General features: G+C 25.1%; 1 long non-coding RNA gene across 1 annotated transcript; it reads right to left on the bottom strand.

The window, feature by feature from the left end:
- Positions 1-15435: 15435 nt before the first annotated feature.
- On the bottom strand, positions 15436-19100 carry LOC126897805 (uncharacterized). The gene is made up of 3 exons (XR_007702204.1): positions 19081-19100; positions 17589-17753; positions 15436-16125 (listed from the first exon to the last, which is right to left on the bottom strand). It is a non-coding gene; the product is annotated as an uncharacterized LOC126897805 (long non-coding RNA).
- Positions 19101-19351: the final 251 nt, after the last annotated feature.

Below are 19351 nucleotides of genomic sequence, written 5' to 3'. Positions count from 1 at the left end.
AAGCGGATGTGCTGTCTGTATTTTATTAAAATAATTCTCACAATAATGGTAACGGACACCATCACAATATGTTTATTTTAAAAATATAAAAGCCATCTTCATGATAAGACTTTTAGAACTGATTTTTATCAAAAAATTTTGGATAAATCAACTTGTGAAATATTGATAAAGTGTTATACCAAGTGACCATATAGAATGTCTCAAAACTAAACGACAACGCTTATACCTCATGATACAATTATGATATTGCTGAAACTAAAAATATACATATTGCGTTCTAATAACAACCAACTCACAAAGCATTTTTTTATTATTTATTACAAAAAAAAAAAAAAAATTTAGTTTTATTTTCAAAATAGTCACTTTTCAGTCCTTTTTTTATTGATATTTTTGATGGATAGTCCATAATTTCATGAGAAATAGTTATTAAGTTACAATTATTTTAACAAGTTTCACGCGAGTGTCATGAATATATACCTGGACGAATCCAATCGCATTACATACCTTATTTATTTAATAATATGTTTGTAAGTATATGTCTTAAATTTGTTATCGATTTATTATAATGTTTTTGAGAAAAATAGACAAGTTAGACGTATATTGAATTATTGAGCTTCTATAAATTTCCTTTCGTCTGAATTTATGTAAGGCATGAAAGATAAAATAAATGTAATTTGAATAATCAAGTAGTAAAATTAAAATTAAGGTTTAAACAAAAAATTATTAATCTTATTTAGTATTTACTTGAAGTTAAAGTATCACCTGTGTAATAATAAAATTAATTACTATTTATAAAATATCTGAAACAGAATTTTTTTCCACAAGAAATATTCATACTAAATAAAAACGGTAGCACATTGGGGTCGTGGCACAGTATAGGCGTATACTAGTTGTAACAAGTATAAATGATATCTGATAGTGATAAGTATTTGCCAAACAATTGCAAAAGTTGAAAACATGAAATTTTGTAAAAATTGTTTTATTTTGAATTCTCCTTGTGGGCAGCAATAAATGATCAGATTTTCAAATAAATTATACAAATGATAAGATAATACCTGAATTTTCTATATAAAATTAATATATTTTGATACGTTTATTTTTCTAAAAGTTATAAAAGTTTTAAGAAAAAAAATGTTCAAAATTTTCTGATTTTAAACATTTTAATTTTTTGGGAGATTTTCAAAGAACGAGGGAATTTTTTTCAATTTCTAAGGGCACTATCTTCAACTAGATATGGTTTATAATATTTTTCGTATCGTTGAAAAATATCATTCGGTGAGTGTTGAAAAAAGTGGCAAAAACATAAAAAAAAACATTTTATAGTAAAAACATAGTAAAATTAATTTAAATTAAAAATTCTCAGATTCGCATCGAAATTAAAATCCAATTTACTATAGATTTTTAAATAATTGAATGTTCTTTAAGTAACAATCTTAGTATTAAGTAAGATAGCATTGTAAAAAGTTGAGTATACTTACAACAAGAAAATTTTATTTATAACTATAACTTACTAGAACTTGAAAAAACTCCTAATAAAAATATCAATAATAATTATAATTTGTTTAACAAATCAACCGTATCGTTTACTTTTACTTTTAGTGAAGAAAATGTGTTATTGAATTATTAACCAATGGGCAAATTTAAAGATCGTAAACTTTGAAAAGAGATATTGATTTTCTTAATATTAACAAACAATATTAATACTAACACTGAATAAATAATATTTAATTTATATAAGTTATTCTTAAAAAATTTTTAAATTAATCAAAAAACGTGTTTTATATTACCTGCTAATTGTACTAATTGTGCTATTAATGACACTGTTTTCTGAAAAAATATTTAAAAGCTTTTTTTATGCATAGATGCTGATAAGTTTTATCAGTCATACTTTTAAAATTTGAATGATAAGTATACACAATGCAGTCCACAATGTTTTGACAAATCTATTAATTTTTGATCTACCCATTTATTGTAATACATCTAACCATTAATTCAAACCATCAAATTTTTGAATAATTTTATAAAAACATTAAAATGAGTACTCGTGAAGTTATAAGTATTTTAATACTTAACGTAATTCTGTTCCATTGATGTAGTATGCATTAAAAATGTATATCAGTTCGAACAGTATCAATCCGCGTTATATATGCACTTCAATAAACAAAATACTAAAAAAAACAATTCTAAAATCTTACTACATAATAAAACATTGAAAAATTAGCCAATGCTGGAAAAATTACTCAAAAACATAAGATACCATGAAAGTTTTGTTGAAATCTATTCATTTTTCACGGAATTATGAGGATTTTTTTTTTTTAGTGTACGCGCATATTTTTGAATAGGATATGATTTTGTTATGCGCATCTCAATTTCGTTTAAATTTTATATTAGTATGTGTGATTTTCAAATATAACTAAATATTAATATTAAATTATATTATAATAAAATATTATTAAATTAAAATAAAATATAGTGTTGGTAGTAATATAATAACACAACATTAAAGGTTGTTTTTAGTGATAATTAAGATTTCTTTTGTCTATCTGTTCCTTGGAATAATAATTATTATTATCTACTAATTATAATTAGTAGATTATTATTTATTATTTAATTTACAAGTGGGAATAATGTTCTGGTAATCTGCTTTTGTAGTTATACTTCCTATACACAACACACGTCGTACAATGCGTAACCGAACTCTACTAGAATTAGGGACCTATTTAAAAAGATAGCCCGAAGGGCCTAACGCGCATGCGTTGCGCGAGGCTTGTAAGATACTGGTCTGGCACGGAGTCCCAGCTAGGTGAAATCTAGTTTATAATAAAAAATTAGTTTTATTATTCAAAATAAATAATAATAAATATAATTTTAACGTACACTAACAATGCATAAATTATGAAATAAAGTAATACAAATTTTTTGGTAGATCAAAATGTATTAGATTTAAAAAACATCGTGGTTTACCTGTATATAACAGTTTTTTAGAACTTTGTGTCGATTAATTAGTTAGATATTTCCACATCACTATATATTATTATTAATTAATATTAAACTTATAAAAATTGTATTTATATGGACATTCAAAATCTTTGTCTGGGGACATACTTACCATTTTTTAATAATTAAAATTTTTTTTTAATTACTTTAAATTATGTTTTAATTAAAGAAAATCTTAAAAATGTAATGAACAGGATATGATTCTCTAAGTATAAAAACTGAACTATATACTAGATAATTATGCCACGTACATTTTTGTCGTTAACATATTTTGACAAGAAAACATATTTTATGTTCAGGTTTTTAAACAGATGTTATACATATACAATTTATATATTTTTTTGAAATGCTATCAATAAGTATATATGTTGATTCTTTTAACATTACTCATTTAATTTCTCTTAATATATTAATTTTTATATGAATGGTTTTTTTCGCTTTTGTTAGTTACAAACGTATCTTAATTTATCTGTTACAAAATTATTTTTATGTTTTTTCTTATGTCTTATAGGGTTTTCAACTTTATTTTTTTTAAAGGAAACATACATATTTTACTAGCTTATAAAATATAAAATTTTTATGTTAAAAAATCACATTTTTTCATTATCTTTAGTTACACATTATTCTTGAATTTTTAACTATGTAATACTTTTTAGGTTCATCCCTTATGCCTTGGAAGGGGGTCAACTTTGTTTTTTTAAATGGTTACATATATTTTTAATTTAATAAAATGTTTTAGTTTTTAATTTTATAGTAAATGGCGTTTGAATTTTTAATATAACTTTATTAGCTTATGTAGTATCACACTTTAATACATGTAATAATTAATACTTATATTTAATAAAATATATCACCAAATCAGTGTTTCCCCGTGGATAAGATGAATAATAAAATAATACCCTTACACAAGATTTAATCTCCCTCTTACGCATTCCATAAAACGCCCACGTAAAAGATTCTATCACATTAACCAATCAAATACAGCAAAAATATTTCAAGAATCTCACCAGAGATCGCTAAACCAGTTTTTGCAGGCTATAAAAAGGCCAATTTCCCCCAAATTCGGGTGGTTCCTTTGCACTTGGCTCTCTTACTGTGGTTGCTCTGAACATCCCTCTAGCGAATACTGGGACGCTTTGCCATTCTATACATCTCTACGGCTCTCTGCAATACTCAACTAAGATACAAAAAGTGAATGTGCGTGAGTTTATGTTTCATTCTAGTAACAATTCTATATGAAATCTACATAATTTTTACCCTCTTTCGTAATTACTGAAAAATATTATACATCTTATTTTCGGTCGAATACTTTTGGTGATATAAATATTCTGACACATATAAAATATTGGTGTTTATTTATTTCTTTTTATTTACATTTATATTCATATATATATAAACATACTCTGAGGTAATTAATTTGATTGAATTGTATTTACTACTTATTGAAGGGCCACAACCTGGCTGGACAGGGTAATAGTACAATAATATCATAATTAGAATTTTAGTTAACCATAAGATTTATTCAAAGTGTCTCTCCACTTATCGACCAGCTAGTCTGATCTATGCCACAGTGCCGGTGATCGGAGTGTAGGACACTAGTATAATCTATTGTGCAAAGAACTGAAATTGAGCTCGCATCTACCCTAGATCACCATTTGGACGACTGAAAAGACGTAGGCCACTTGGAAATAGTTTTGTTGCACAGGACAGTTATGTTGCTTAGAAGTTATTCATTTGCTTTATAAATTATTAAATAATAAATATATTAACGTAAAACATCATATACAAGGTTAAGAACTATACTACATAAATATACAAAAGGTTTTTGCAAAAAGACAGAGTTATAACAAACTTAGATTTCACCTTGGGTAGATTTAATATAGAATTGTACTAGAAAAGTAGTTACACGCGAGTTAGTAATAATATAAACCGTATAAACATAATTGCGTACATTAATGCGTAAACGTATACATCGATAATTGTTACATCAACAACATCATTCATCTCAAGAGAATATCAGGATAGTCAGAGGTAAGTGAAACATTTGTTTATACAATAAGCTTATAATAGATCCTTTACTGAAGAACATTTTAGTAATAAACAATTAGAACAAGATAGGTCATTGAGAGTAAATTAAAATATTTTTATAAAAACACGATATTTGTGAGTCGCCGGAAATTGGTGTGCGCGTTTCTGTGCAGGAGCTAGGTAGTGACCCTTCTTTGTAATTCCATCTTATTCATATATTAGACGTTTTTACACAAGCATACATACCCCGAGATCCCTTTCTATTTCATTTTATTGTAGTCACTGCCGGGTATCTATAGCCACTTTTACCTTCCATTGGTGCCCATCCTTTTTACACTACGCCCGCTACGATTATTATTTCCTTATTAGCCACCTGTGTTACATTTCTTTACATTTCTTCTCTTTCACACCCCGAACCCCAAACACATTTAACAACATTCCTTCGCCACCTTATTATAGCCATTTTTATTTATTACATTCCTTCTCTACCTACACTCTCTCGTTTCTCCTGAGTCTCTTTTTGTTTATTACACTTATTAGATATAATCATTTAAAGTTTCAAATTTTTGAATTAATATACATGTATNCTTATTAGATATAAACATTTAAAGTTTCAAAATTTTGAGTTAATATACATGTATAATACACATGGGATTGTAAATACAGGTAGCTAATTGGATTTTTATGACATTGCTGTCTCAGTCATGGATTGTTTATTATCAATTATGATTATCAATAGATATATTTTCTGTATTGTCAGTTAGTGGTTTTTTATAACATCGATATTAGCAGGTACACATCATTGTTATTATCAATTGTAGTAAGAAACATTGTTATGAGTTTATAAATACACTAACTGACAATACAGAAAATATATCTATTGATAATCATAATTGATAATAAACAATCCATGACTGAGACAGCAATGTCATAAAAATCCAATTAGCTACCTGTATTTACAATCCCATGTGTATTATACATGTATATTAACTCAAAATTTTGAAACTTTAAATGTTTATATCTAATAAGCTAATAAAGTTATATTAAAAATTCAAATGCCATTTACTATTAAATTAAAAACTCAAACATTTTATTAAATTAAAAATATGTGTTACCATTTAAAAAAACAAAGTTGACCCCCTTCCAAGGCATAAGGGATGAACTTAAAAAGTATTACATAGTTAAAAATTCAAGAATAATGTGTAACTAAAGATAATAAAAAAAAAAATGTTTAAATTATTATTATTCTGCAAGTAATTCAGTGGGTTGTGATAAAAAAATCACCCTGTATATTAAGTCTTTGATTTGTTGATTTGTAATCCGATGTCTTTACTATTTTTTATTAGCTCCTTTGTGTCCATTATTACTGTAATATTATATTATTACTTATAATATTAAAATATTATATTATGTTATATTATGTACATGTATGTCATATATTATGAATTCACAAGATCACCAAAACAGGGTTCCCTTATCTAAGACTTAAAATAATCAATAAAGTAGTCAATTAAATCTGATTATCGTACAGATTCAAAGTCACGCCCATGTGAGGGTTCTCAACTAAGTCCAGCCAATCACATTCAACTATTAATTGAGATCTACAGTTTCTAAGATCACACTAGGGATCGCTACACGACCCTAGTCTACTATAAAAACCCATTTTTTCCTATTAAAAACAGTTCTTTTGGCTATTTTAAATTATACAAAATCTGCGACACTCTACTCAAGATTCTACTCTCTGGGACTTAGTCGTTTTTTTAATTTATTTGGACTTAGAATATTTTTCTTTAAAACTAAATGACACTTAGAGATTTTAAAGTGAATTTTGTTTTGGTGAATCTTTTAATTTAATTTAATTTGTTCATTATATAATAATATTTTATTTTTATTTTACCATGGAAATAAATGTCAATTAATATTTTAAAATAAAACATTTTTTTTTATATAATAAAACCGAATCAACTCTAATTTTCTCAGTTAATGATAAATATTTATTATATGACTAAGTGTATTGCAACTCTATACTTACTGGGTAGCTAATCTTCTGTGGTTTAATGTCTTTGTTCTAACGAACATCGCGCCGGCAGACAGAGTAAAGGTTGCAATTAAATATTTTTAAAGTTAGGTGTTAGGTTAGAATATATTTGTAAGCCTATGTGTATTGGGTAGCTAATCTTCTGTGGTTTAATGTCTTTGTCTTAACAAACATCGCGCCGGCAGACAGCACAGAGAAACTTACAAATATATGTTTTTAGTGTTTAATTTTTGTCTTGGTGATTATTGTGCCGCATCCTTTCAAGGTGCTTTAATTTAGCACCGGGACACATTGGGCCACCACAATTCCGCCTTGACAAATCTTTTACATAGATATAAATATTTCTGAATCTTGTTTTGGCCAGGCCAGAGGAAAATTTAAGAAATATTGGTGTCGATCTCTCAATAAAATATAATCTCAAAAAATATACTCATTCTACAAAGTCAACTAAAGATACATTATTTGATTATAATTATAAAAATATAGAGTGTACAGAATCTCTTGTATATAATAATACAGTCATAGATTTTGTGTAACGGTTTCGTATTATTTACAATTAAACGCTTTATTCTCAAACGGTCATATTTACTGTCGAACTCAAAGTGTACAACGTGTGAAATACAGTGTAAACTCATAATCAACATTGGATTGTCTAAAATAAGCATTACACTACGTGGGATACAAGGTAAGTACAAATTTAAATTCTCGCTTTCAAATTATAAATACTCTATTGCGTAATAAACCATTAAGATAGGTAATAAAGTTTGGTAGGATAATTGACTTCATTTATTCAATAGTGTTCAACCCCGAGATCAGTTCAATATTTTTGTCACAACGTTTGTGTAAATTTTTATTTATTTGATCATTACCCTCATGTATTTAAACTCCGTTTATTCACCCCTCTGAATTCTTCTTTATTCGTATCATTATATCCTTTGCACCCTTACATATCTTGCCACATTTAAACATGTGTTACTCCGCCATTTACCTTCTTATTTAATAATTTTTATTACCATTCGTCCCCAATACCTACCGCCTATTTCACCACCTTCATCTTATCTTATAATTCTAAATTCCAACCATAATAAGCCATTTAAAATTAAATTTTATTCTTTTTTTTTCTTTTTGGTTTATTACATTACATCTTATTTATTGATCCTAATATGATAATATCATCTGCATACGCTAAAATACCACATTGTCTTATGTTATCCATTATGTTTAACCCATCAAACTTGTTCTTCGTTTTCTTTACTATCATTTCCAGTGCTATATTAAAGAGCACTTGAGATAATGCATCTCCCTGTCAGAGTCCGGTCTTAACTTTGAATTAGTGTTCTTTCACCTAATACATTATTGTTTGAAATTTTCACATTACGATTTATCCAAACGGTTTTAAGGTTTTAATTGTAATTGATAAATTCCTATTTCTAAACTACTTCTATTTAGGTAATGATTCATTACAACTCTAAAATAAAAAAACTTCAACTGAGTGAAATTTATTGACTTTAAAAAATTAATATTGTTGTTGTTTGAATTATTTGATATTCTGAAAAACTTTAGTCATATAGCTTTATAAATATGCTGAGGTATATTTTTTTTGTGGATAGCATCAGTTTATTTAACCTTAATGTGTATTAATACGTTATATTTTTTCTGTAATTCAAACGATAATAGTTTATACAAGGAAAGTTTGAGATTAAAAAAAATAAAAAGATCAATACATAGTTTTTCAATTTTTTAAAGTATTTTGAAAAAAATTGACAAATAAAAAATGCTATAGAAAAATTAATTTTTAATCCATACGTTTTTTTTTTATTTTACATAATAGTTATAGTACAATAATTATACGATTGACATAAGTTTTCAATGAAGAAATTAAATTTAATCTTCGCAAAATTAAACAAATAAAATAATGTTAAATAAGTTAACTAAAATTTACCTAAATATTCTTTAATGTCAAATGAGTAGATAAATTATTGCAGAAATAAGTTTTTTGGTGCATGAACGTTTAATATTTAATAAAAAAATTTATGTCTATTCTTCATAGCTTTGAATGGCAAGTGAATTAATTTTTTTTTATTAGATTTTATTATAAAAATATTATAGCTCGACAATTACATAAGATTAAATATTACTAAATTAATAAGATTAATAAATTAATATATATTAATTAGCGTTATGAATTACAGAAATAATTAATTTTAATTAGTATAAAAAAATAAATTATGTACAATAAATTATAATAAATAATAAGGAAGATGAATAGTGCAACCTGTTTTGGATAATGAGGCAGACCCATCAGTAAAAAATAAACGAGAGTTCGGAAAGTTGATTGAAATGTAATGAGAGAATAAATTATTAATAATGGTCATAGGAAGGGATTGAAGGTTATAAGATGAGAATCCTAGGAAATTAGTTAGAACATGAACAGTAGGGGTCATAATTAAGGCCTCGTAAGGGCAGTCATAAATAGGGAGACGATTATAGAAATTCTAAATATGATTAGAAAGAGGTTAAAGTACAGAACATATAGAAGCAAGGATAGAAAGAGAACCTTATTCTCTTTAATTCTTAAATCAAGTTTTAGAAACCTCGTGGTTGATTTCAAATTTCTTAGGAAAATACTGGTCTATTGGTAATATAAGTTAATTTTTACAAATTTTGTTGTTATCATATTGAACAATTAATGTTTTATAATACATTTAATAGTCTAAGTCAGAATCTTGCAATTATTATTGAATACAAACACTAGAATTCTAATACTCCTTTCTTGTGAGTGGTAAAACTTTATCCAGTTAAATCTCATAATTGTTTTACAAATTTTCATACAAAATTAATTACAATCATTAAAATTCATTGTCGATCAATCGCCAATATTCAATTTTGTTCATATTCTTGTCTACATACACACTTGTAATCACATAAACTTAAATTTCTTTAGTCTTTTCAGAAATTAACAAGTTACTTAATTTAAAATTCATATTAAAACTTACAAAATTGAATACCAGTTGTCAAATATCACTTATTGTTCCTTACATCAAACTTTGTTGATAAATTATTCCTATTGGTCTTCTGACCAACTAGTTTAAGAAATATCTTGCACGTTAGAAATCAAATAAATATTAATTACTTGATTTCTAGAAACCTATGTATTATAGAATTGAGAATTTTGAATTTAGTTGTAAATATTACAAATTTAAGCATGTTTAAGCATATTTAATTCATTATAAATATTACTTTATGCATATTGCTGTTGAACTCATTTATAAGATTACAAGTTATTATTTAATGTATTTGTCTTCTTGCAAATAATTTGAAATTTCAATTTTATTAATGGTCTTAAATAATTTGAAAATCATTTATATTATGCATGTTTTTTTTAGTATTGTCATTACATTTTTGAAAATTGTTATTCTTAGAAATAAAGTAGTTTGTCTTTAGTTAATTTTCTATCTAACTGTTGTCTATCAAATTTACCCTATATACAGTCCACTAAAAAATATACAAATTAATTTGGTCATTTTACCAGTGCCAAATCTTGATTTTACTTGTAATATTGATTACAATTTTTCATAATTGAATTGGTTAGTAGGGATATCCAAGTGAGACGGAGTTTGTTGGCTATGATGACAATTGGCGATAGACGGGTCGTTGAATAAAACAAGTTAAGTTATAAATAATATAAATAAGATGAAAGTAATAATATTGAAAACTATGTCTATAACGGCCACTCAAACACAACTGCCCTTTGTTAGTTCGACGTCAGTAGCTCCGGACTACAGACGAGTAGAATTGTCACATCAGCATCTCCCTCTATGCTAATTAATATGTATTACGAATTAAATAAATAGAAATAAAACGTGTGTAATATAAGTGGTAAGAACATAGTAATCAATGTTCTTACATTATAAATACATTTTAAGTTGACAAAAAAGGGAGCGCATTTGAAATAAACTATATAAATAAATAATTAAATATAAAATAGTTTATAATTTATTACAATTCATTGTATAAATATGATCATAACAAAAATATTTATGATTTTTTGATGTGTTAATTAAAGTAAGCATATAATAAATTCACACATTTTTAAAAACAAACAAATTATAATAGAAATGTTTGGAAATGTAGTTTTCTTTATTTATTTTTTTTGATGCATGAATACATGCATCAAATGCATTTGATGAATATTACAAAAGCTTTAATTTAAGGTATATATAAAAGTGTCAGTCTTTCCGGAACACTTTAAAATGTTTTTTGTGAAAAAGTTGTTATTTTGAATCCTCCCTGTGGGCAGGTAAAGGGTCAAATGTTCACAAAATATATTAAATGATATATCAATACCTAAGGTATCTATAAAAAAAAATTATATTGATTCGGTCAATTTTTAAAAAGTTATGGCAGTTTTAAGTAATAAAGTTGAAAATTAGCAATTTTTAAATTTGTAATTTTTTAATGGATTTTTACCCCGTTTATGGGGAATGAAGGAATTTCATTCAATTTTTGAGGGTAATGTTTATTGATTAGATACAATTTGTGATCTTTTGACGTATTGTTCATCAAAATCAGTCTAGCGAGAGCTGAGATTGAGCGTTTACAGACACACAAAAAAAAAAATTAAAAAAAAACTCATCATAGTAAAATTAATACCTTCTCAGCTTCGCATCGAAAGTAAAATTCGAATGATAAAAATTTGGACAAATTAGAGTTGTAAAACATTAAAATAAGCTAATATCAAACTGTTCTCTAGCTCTTGGATTGAATAAATTTAAAAAATGTTAACTTCCATTCTCTTATTTTCTTTGTAATTTTATTATTATTAATTTTTTGATTAATTTTTTAGAGTGCTGTTGTTGTTTCAAGGCTATTTATAATAAAACTGATAATTATAAACATTGCAAATCCATATTTTGTAAATCATGTATTCTGAGTTACCTAAAAATAAAAGGAAATACGAACTCTTTAATTTGTTCTAGAGATGTAATAACTTCTGGTAATGTATTTACAAACACCATCAAGTTAAGTTTCGTCTAAATTTTGTAAAATTATTTTATTATAAACGTATTGAATCAATTCTAGAAAGGGTTTTGAATGAATGCCAAAATTTATATTTAAAACTAACCTTATCTATGTGATACTAATATATTCTATTGATTCTGCATATTCTTCTGAATATAATATTTCACTAAAATAAAACTGTTTGAATGGAACGTCTGGCAATACTCTACGGGTTAGTTACATATAGTTAAAATTATATAAAAGAATTTTTTTACAAAAATCATATTTTTGATGTTCGTTTTCACCGTAAAAATAAAATAAAGTCTGATTTTTTTTTTTTCCATAATGAAGTATATTACATAAGCTTTAATTTAAGAAATATATAAAAGTGACAGTATTTCCGAAACACTTTCAAAATTTAAGTTGAAAAAGTTAATTTGTAGCAGGAAAAGGGTCAAATTTATAAAAAAAATATATTAAATGATAGGTAAAGACATCATACATCTATAAAAAGAATTATGTTGGTTTGTTCATTTTTGAAAAAGTTATAACAGTTTAAAGTAAAAAAAATTGAAAAAATTAGCAATTTTTAAATTTGTAATTTTTTAAGTATAGTGAATGATATAAATGTTATGAGTTTAATAGTGATACAATGGATAAATATGAAAAAAAAAATGTTTGTTTTTATAAGTATAATAAATAGGAATGATGACAAAGGATTGAAATAAATAAAACACCTAAAAATTAAACGTGTTATTAAAAAAAATTTGAGTAATGAAATTGAAGTTTTGATTTTTTTTTTTTAATACATAAATAATTACTTAAATAAAATATATGATTGTAACAATAATATTATAATATTTTGCTTTTTAACATTATGTAAATGTATCAGAAAATATTATTTAATATCACAACTGTAATAAATAGAGAAATTTATATATATAATAAAAAAAAAAATACATAATGTTAGAAATTAAATTTAGTTTATGAAGTGACATCAATACACGTATTAGCTTCGATGCAAAGCTGAGAAGGTATTAATTTTACCATGATGGGTTTATTTATTTTTTTTTTTTTTTGTGTCTGTCACTACTTTTTCTCAGCTCTCACTGGACTGATTTCTTTCAACAATACGTCAAAAGATCACAAATCGTATCTAGTAAAAGACATTACCCTTAAAAATTGAAAAATTTTCCCTCGTTCCCCGCAAATGGGGGAAATATCCAAAAAAATTACAAATTTAAAAATATGTAAATTTTGTCATTTTTTTCACTTTTTTTTCTTAAAACTTCCATAAATTTTTCACAAATCAACATATTTTTTTTTATACTAAAACTTTAGATATTTTCCTTTCATTTGATATCATTTTTTTGAAAATCTAACACTTACTCTGTTCACTGGGGGGATTTAAAATAGTAACTTTTTTACAAAAAATAACTTTTTTAACTTAATTTTTGAAAATGTTTTGGAAATACTGCGTCCTTTAAACATACATCAAATTAAAGCTTATTTTATGTACTACAAAATGAAAAAAAAAATTTGTCCCGACAACCTATCTACTATGTGCAAATGGCTACCGTATTCAAAAATATGCTATTTTTCTACTAAAATTCTAGGTTTTATATTTTATTTTATTTTAAAATATCTTATTAGGAGAATATATTGACTTTCATGAATATTATATAATTTAATTAACATAGAATAAAGTTCATAAGACATAAGAAATTATTAAATTTTTTTTTATTTTCATACTAAATTTTATAATTATAATTAGTATTTATTCATATATTATATTTTAAAATCAAACAATTACTAATTAGGATATAATCAAAGAAATAAGAGTTGATGTTGCTTTTGGAATAATCCACCAATTTCTCTAAATGAAACACTATCTACAGATTTGCATCGAAGCGTTTCTTATGATAGTGATTTTAATCACTGTCAAATATCATCTATACTTGTCCCATCTATGCCTTATCTACACTGTGCCTCGACCGCACTGTGCTACCATTTTTATTAACATATTATTGAATATTATGATTATTATATTTTTTACATATTTATAAGTTGTTGTGATACCGTTCATCGCTCAAATTTAATATTATTCGCAATGTTTATCATAAAACAAATAATTATCTTAAATTGATATCATAGCATAATCACTAATGTAATTAATACAATGTTTGTACTTGTTCAGTTTAAAATTAATATCTGTATCATAAATGTAAACACTGTAAATTAATCTACAAAGACAATGTATTAAGTAACAGTATCCCTAACAAAAATCAAATGTACCACAACCAATACAATATATTATCCCTGCTTATAATTTTCGTTTCAATAAAGATGAGAGCTCTGGTGGTCAATTCCTACATTTTAGTGACATATATAGATCATAGATTTCATATAAAAAGCCGTAAAAAGCTATAAAATACGAACATTCCACTTCTCAAGCCTAGAGTCAAATGAAGCAATAGACCACCAGTCTCTCAAATATTCAGAAAGAAAAAACTTGTCAGTCTTATTCATTTCAATTCCGCACAAACATAAAGTAGGTGATACATTTTAATTCCAATAACTTGGAATTTATTTAATCCGAGAAGAAAATGACAAAACAATAGTAATTAATTTATCTTTACACATACTAAATTTATTAACTGGTTTTTCATGAGAATTATTAAATGCGTTCGAAGTGCTTGACCAAAGATCGTACCTACGCATTTTCTTATTACGTTTCATAGTTGCCGACATAAGCTCGTGCTCTTTGAAACGTGAGACTATTCAATTGATTTACTAAGTTTTATAAGTTTAATACACATACCAAATTTATTGACTGGTTTGTCAAAAGAATTATTAAATGCGTTCGAAGTGCTTGACCAAAGATCGTACCTACGCATTTTCTTATTACGCTTCATAGTTGCCGACATAAGCTCGTGCTCTTTGAAACGTGAGACTATTCAAATGATTCACCAAAGTTTATAAAATTTGATACACACATTAGATCTCAATATTTATCATAACCCTTTTATTAAATTGTATTGTCATTCTCTAAAACCCTCGGACTCCACGACCCCAATAACATTAAGTAAACTGAATTATAGTAACCAAAAGTAAGATGAGTGATTTTATTCAAGTGCTCAAAAATTCAAAGTAATTAATCAACATACCCAATTTTATTTATTATATTATATCACAACCAAAACCTTACTTTTGGCTCACTATAAACTTTTCCCTAGTTGATTGATTTTATTGCTTGTATAAAATTATAAAGTCCCTTAAAATACGTTATAAGCTAATTAAAAATATATTTACATGATTAAATGTTTAAAATGTTTAAATAGACATATTTTTTTAAGTTTAGTACATTTAAAAAGAATTAATTAAAGCTAATTCTAAATTAACAATATTTTTTTTTTATATTTTGAGGTACAAAATTTTTACATATTTTTATTATGGTTTTCTGTTTATTTTTTTAAGAATACGAACTATTTACAACTTATATAACTATTATTGTACTTCAGGAGTGTCTTGTAATAATTCTTTTACTTTTATTTTCTGTATTAATATATTCATCTTGTGTAATTATTGTAGTTTTATGGGAAGATGATTTCTCTTTCAAAATAATGAGGAAGTAAAATAAAACTGAGAATACAAATTACTATTATTAATAAGACAATTAAAATTATAATTGACAGAAAATTGAGATATTAATACATATTTTTTAATTAAAATTTGCCTAATAAATTTCAAAATTATGTTTAGATAACGATATTATACAGAGTCATTACAAAATATGTCAACGCATCTTCAGAAAAGCATTGTATCCATTTTTTTCTTTATGTAACATTATGTCTTACAAATGGGTGTTGATATTATTGGTATTTTTCATTATTTTGGAGCAATCTTTACAAATAATACGTGGACAAATAGAGAAATACTGTATTTTCAATTTTTTGAATGCCCAAAGCAAATTCGACATTCTTTGTCTAAACATTTTATAGTGTCTTTGCTAACGTTGTTGTCAACGATATTTTTAGAATTTTCGTTAATATTTACGGCATCTGAAAATTATAAATTTATTCAATTAATTAATCATATTAATTATAGAAATTATATTTTCTGCTACTTTTTTCCAAACATTTTTTAATGAATTCAAAAATAGAAAGATAGGTTAGCTACAAAATATATATTTAAAACTATAAATAACAATCGAAATAAATTTTTTCAAAGCTTTGTCTCTAAATTATTATAATATTTAATTTTAATTTGATAAATGTAAAAATGAATACCTCTATTTAATATATTATAACATATTCATATTTTTTTTAAATCTCTATTTTAATTTTTAATTTTAAAATGTAAAAGTGTAAAATTTCTAAATTTTTTAATTCAACTCTCTATCTTCACCACAAGCGTCAGCTTAAAGAAGATAGATAAATTATGTATTTTATTCTTGTAATATGTAAAGATTGATACTGCACTGTTTATGTAAATAAATACTAATTTTTATTTTAAAAAAATATGTATACAGGGTGATTTTTTTATCATAACCCACTCAATTACTTACAGAATAATAATAATTTAAACATTTTTTTTTTTTATTATCTTTAGTTACACAGTATTCTTGAATTTCTAACTATGTAAACCTTTTTAAGTTCATCACTTATGCCTTGGAGGGGGGTCAACTTTGATTTTTTAAATGGTAACACATATTTTTAATTTAATAAAATGTTTGAGTTTTTAATTTAATAGTAAATGGCATTTGAATTTTTAATATAACTTTATTAGCTTATTAGATATAAACATTTAAAGTTTCAAAATTTTGAGTTAATATACATGTATAATATACATGGGATTCTAAATACAGGTAGTTAATTGGATTTTTATGACATTGCTGTCTCAGTCATGGATTGTTTATTATCAATTATGGTTATCAATAGATATATTTTCTGTATTGTCAGTTAGTGTATTTATAAACTCATAACAATGTGCTTTACTATCATTGATAATAACAATGCTGTGTACCTGCTAATATCGATGTCATAAAAAATCAATTAGCTACCTGTATTTGTAATTCCTTGTGTATTATACCTATATATTAACTCAAAAATTTGAAACTTTAAATGATTATATCTAATAAACGAATTAAGTTATATTAAAAATTCAAATGCCATTTACTATTAAATTAAAAACTCAAACATTTTATTAAATTAAAAATATGTGTTACCATTTAAAAAAACAAAGTTGACCCCCTTCCAAGGCATAAGGGATGAACTAAAAAAGTATTACATAGTTAAAAATTCAAAAATAATATGTAACTAAAGATAATGAAAAAAAAAAATGTTTAAATTATTATTATTCTGCAAGTAATTGAGTGGGTTATGATAAAAAAATCACCCTGTATATATTATATTATTTATTTGAAAAAATTAAGACAAATTTTTTACTCTATTATAATTTAGTTTTATCAAACAATCTCCTAAACACTTAAACTTAAGTAATATTATATTTGAAATATAATTACCACTACTACTACACTCCTTATAACATGGACACTGTTTTTGAATTCTTACGATATACTGAGAATATTTTTTATGAAAACAATTATCACATACAGTGTTCTTACAACAATTCGTCAAATTTATTTCTTTACTATTTTTGTAAAATAATTCTTGACATGCATAACAAGCTGAAACATATCAAAAAATTAAAATTTAATTGTTACGATAATCTATAATAAAAAGTATATTATACTTATAATTAGACCCATATTTATAGATTGCTGGGGGTAATTAATAGAACGGTATAATTTTAAGTGGGCAATATTTTAAGATCACAGCTTCTTAAATGAATACTTTTCATGAAAACTTGATAATAAACCTAAGTACAGGAAGAGTTTGAAACCCCTTTCAAAAACTTGAATTTTTTTTTTCAACTCAATTTTTTAAAATGAGCAAAACTAGGCAACATCAAATGTAAGTTAAAATAAGTATATAATATAGAGTAAAGAGGGTTAAATATAAATGATATGGGTAATTCTAAATTCAAATTTTCTCTTGAAATTTTATTTGAGTTTATATTAGATTGTATAGTTATGGTTCTTATATATGTTGAATGTAAATTCGAAATAAAAATTTTTATATATTTATCTAAATAAATACATTAACAATTATCCCAATTCACTCTACCCAACTTAATTTAGAAAAATATAATTGACTTTGTTTTGTCTTTTATGTACAAATGGTCGTAAACGTTTTGTTAAACATCTCAAAGTTCAGAAAATTTATATTAATCGTTTTACAAAACTCTTTTTTTAGAAATGGTTTTTCAAATATAATATTTATAATAGTGATGTTAATCATTGTTAGAGTTCTATGATGATTCTCATTATTCTAATCCTTAATTTCAGAAATTTATACTACTACAAATAAGATATTTAATCATTTTTTTTTTTTAACGACTATTTTTGCTAATATTTAAAAATCGTTATAATTCATTCACAAATATACATATCCTAATGAAATTTATGTGGTCAATATTAATGTTAATAATTGGTGAAGTATATACAGATATCAAATAGCGAATTCTTACAGAATGTTATTTAAAACACAAATACTAACAAAATTAACTTCCTTTACGTTTAAGAATTTTTAAATAAATATAAATATACCAAAATACCTTCACCTAGTTTTAAGTATATAACAGAGTACGAGAACGAATTTAGGGGAGTCCGGTTTGGGACACCGGAGATTTATCTATGATGATACAGTGCGATTTTTCAGGAAGTCTGTATTTTTATTTCTATACCTTTAACGGCCTACTGCAAATTGTGTGTGTGTGTATTGTCGTGCCGTGAAACATACAATACTAAGTAATCCTAACGAAATCAGTAGCCTACCCGTAAAGATGACACGATGGGCATATAGCATCAAAAGTGCACGAGTCTCGTAGGCATCAGGTCTAGAGCAGCTAAAAGGAGCAAAGTAAACACAATAATAATAAACATAACTACTCACTAGATCGTACAGTCTCTGAAAATTTGAGCAAATAAGTTATAAATAATAATTACGTAAAGTTACTATAACTTAGCTGCAATATTTAGTACTAACATAATTAAATATTGGTTAATAGGATATTATACGTGCTTTGATGCGCAGTTGAGAAGCTTTTGCTTTTGCTCTGTCGTGTTTTTTTTTTTTTTTTTGTGTTCATACATACGATTACTCTGCTCTTAGTAGACCAATATTGCCCGACGATACGTTAAAAGAACACAAAATGTATCGAATG

The sequence above is a fragment of the Daktulosphaira vitifoliae genome, unplaced genomic scaffold (assembly GCF_025091365.1).
Source record: "Daktulosphaira vitifoliae isolate Bord-2020 unplaced genomic scaffold, ASM2509136v1 Scaffold_2, whole genome shotgun sequence".
In the NCBI taxonomy this organism is placed as follows: Eukaryota; Metazoa; Arthropoda; class Insecta; order Hemiptera; family Phylloxeridae; genus Daktulosphaira; species Daktulosphaira vitifoliae.
Note: the sequence above shows the minus strand (reverse complement) of the source record. Positions and strands in the feature narration are given on the sequence as shown.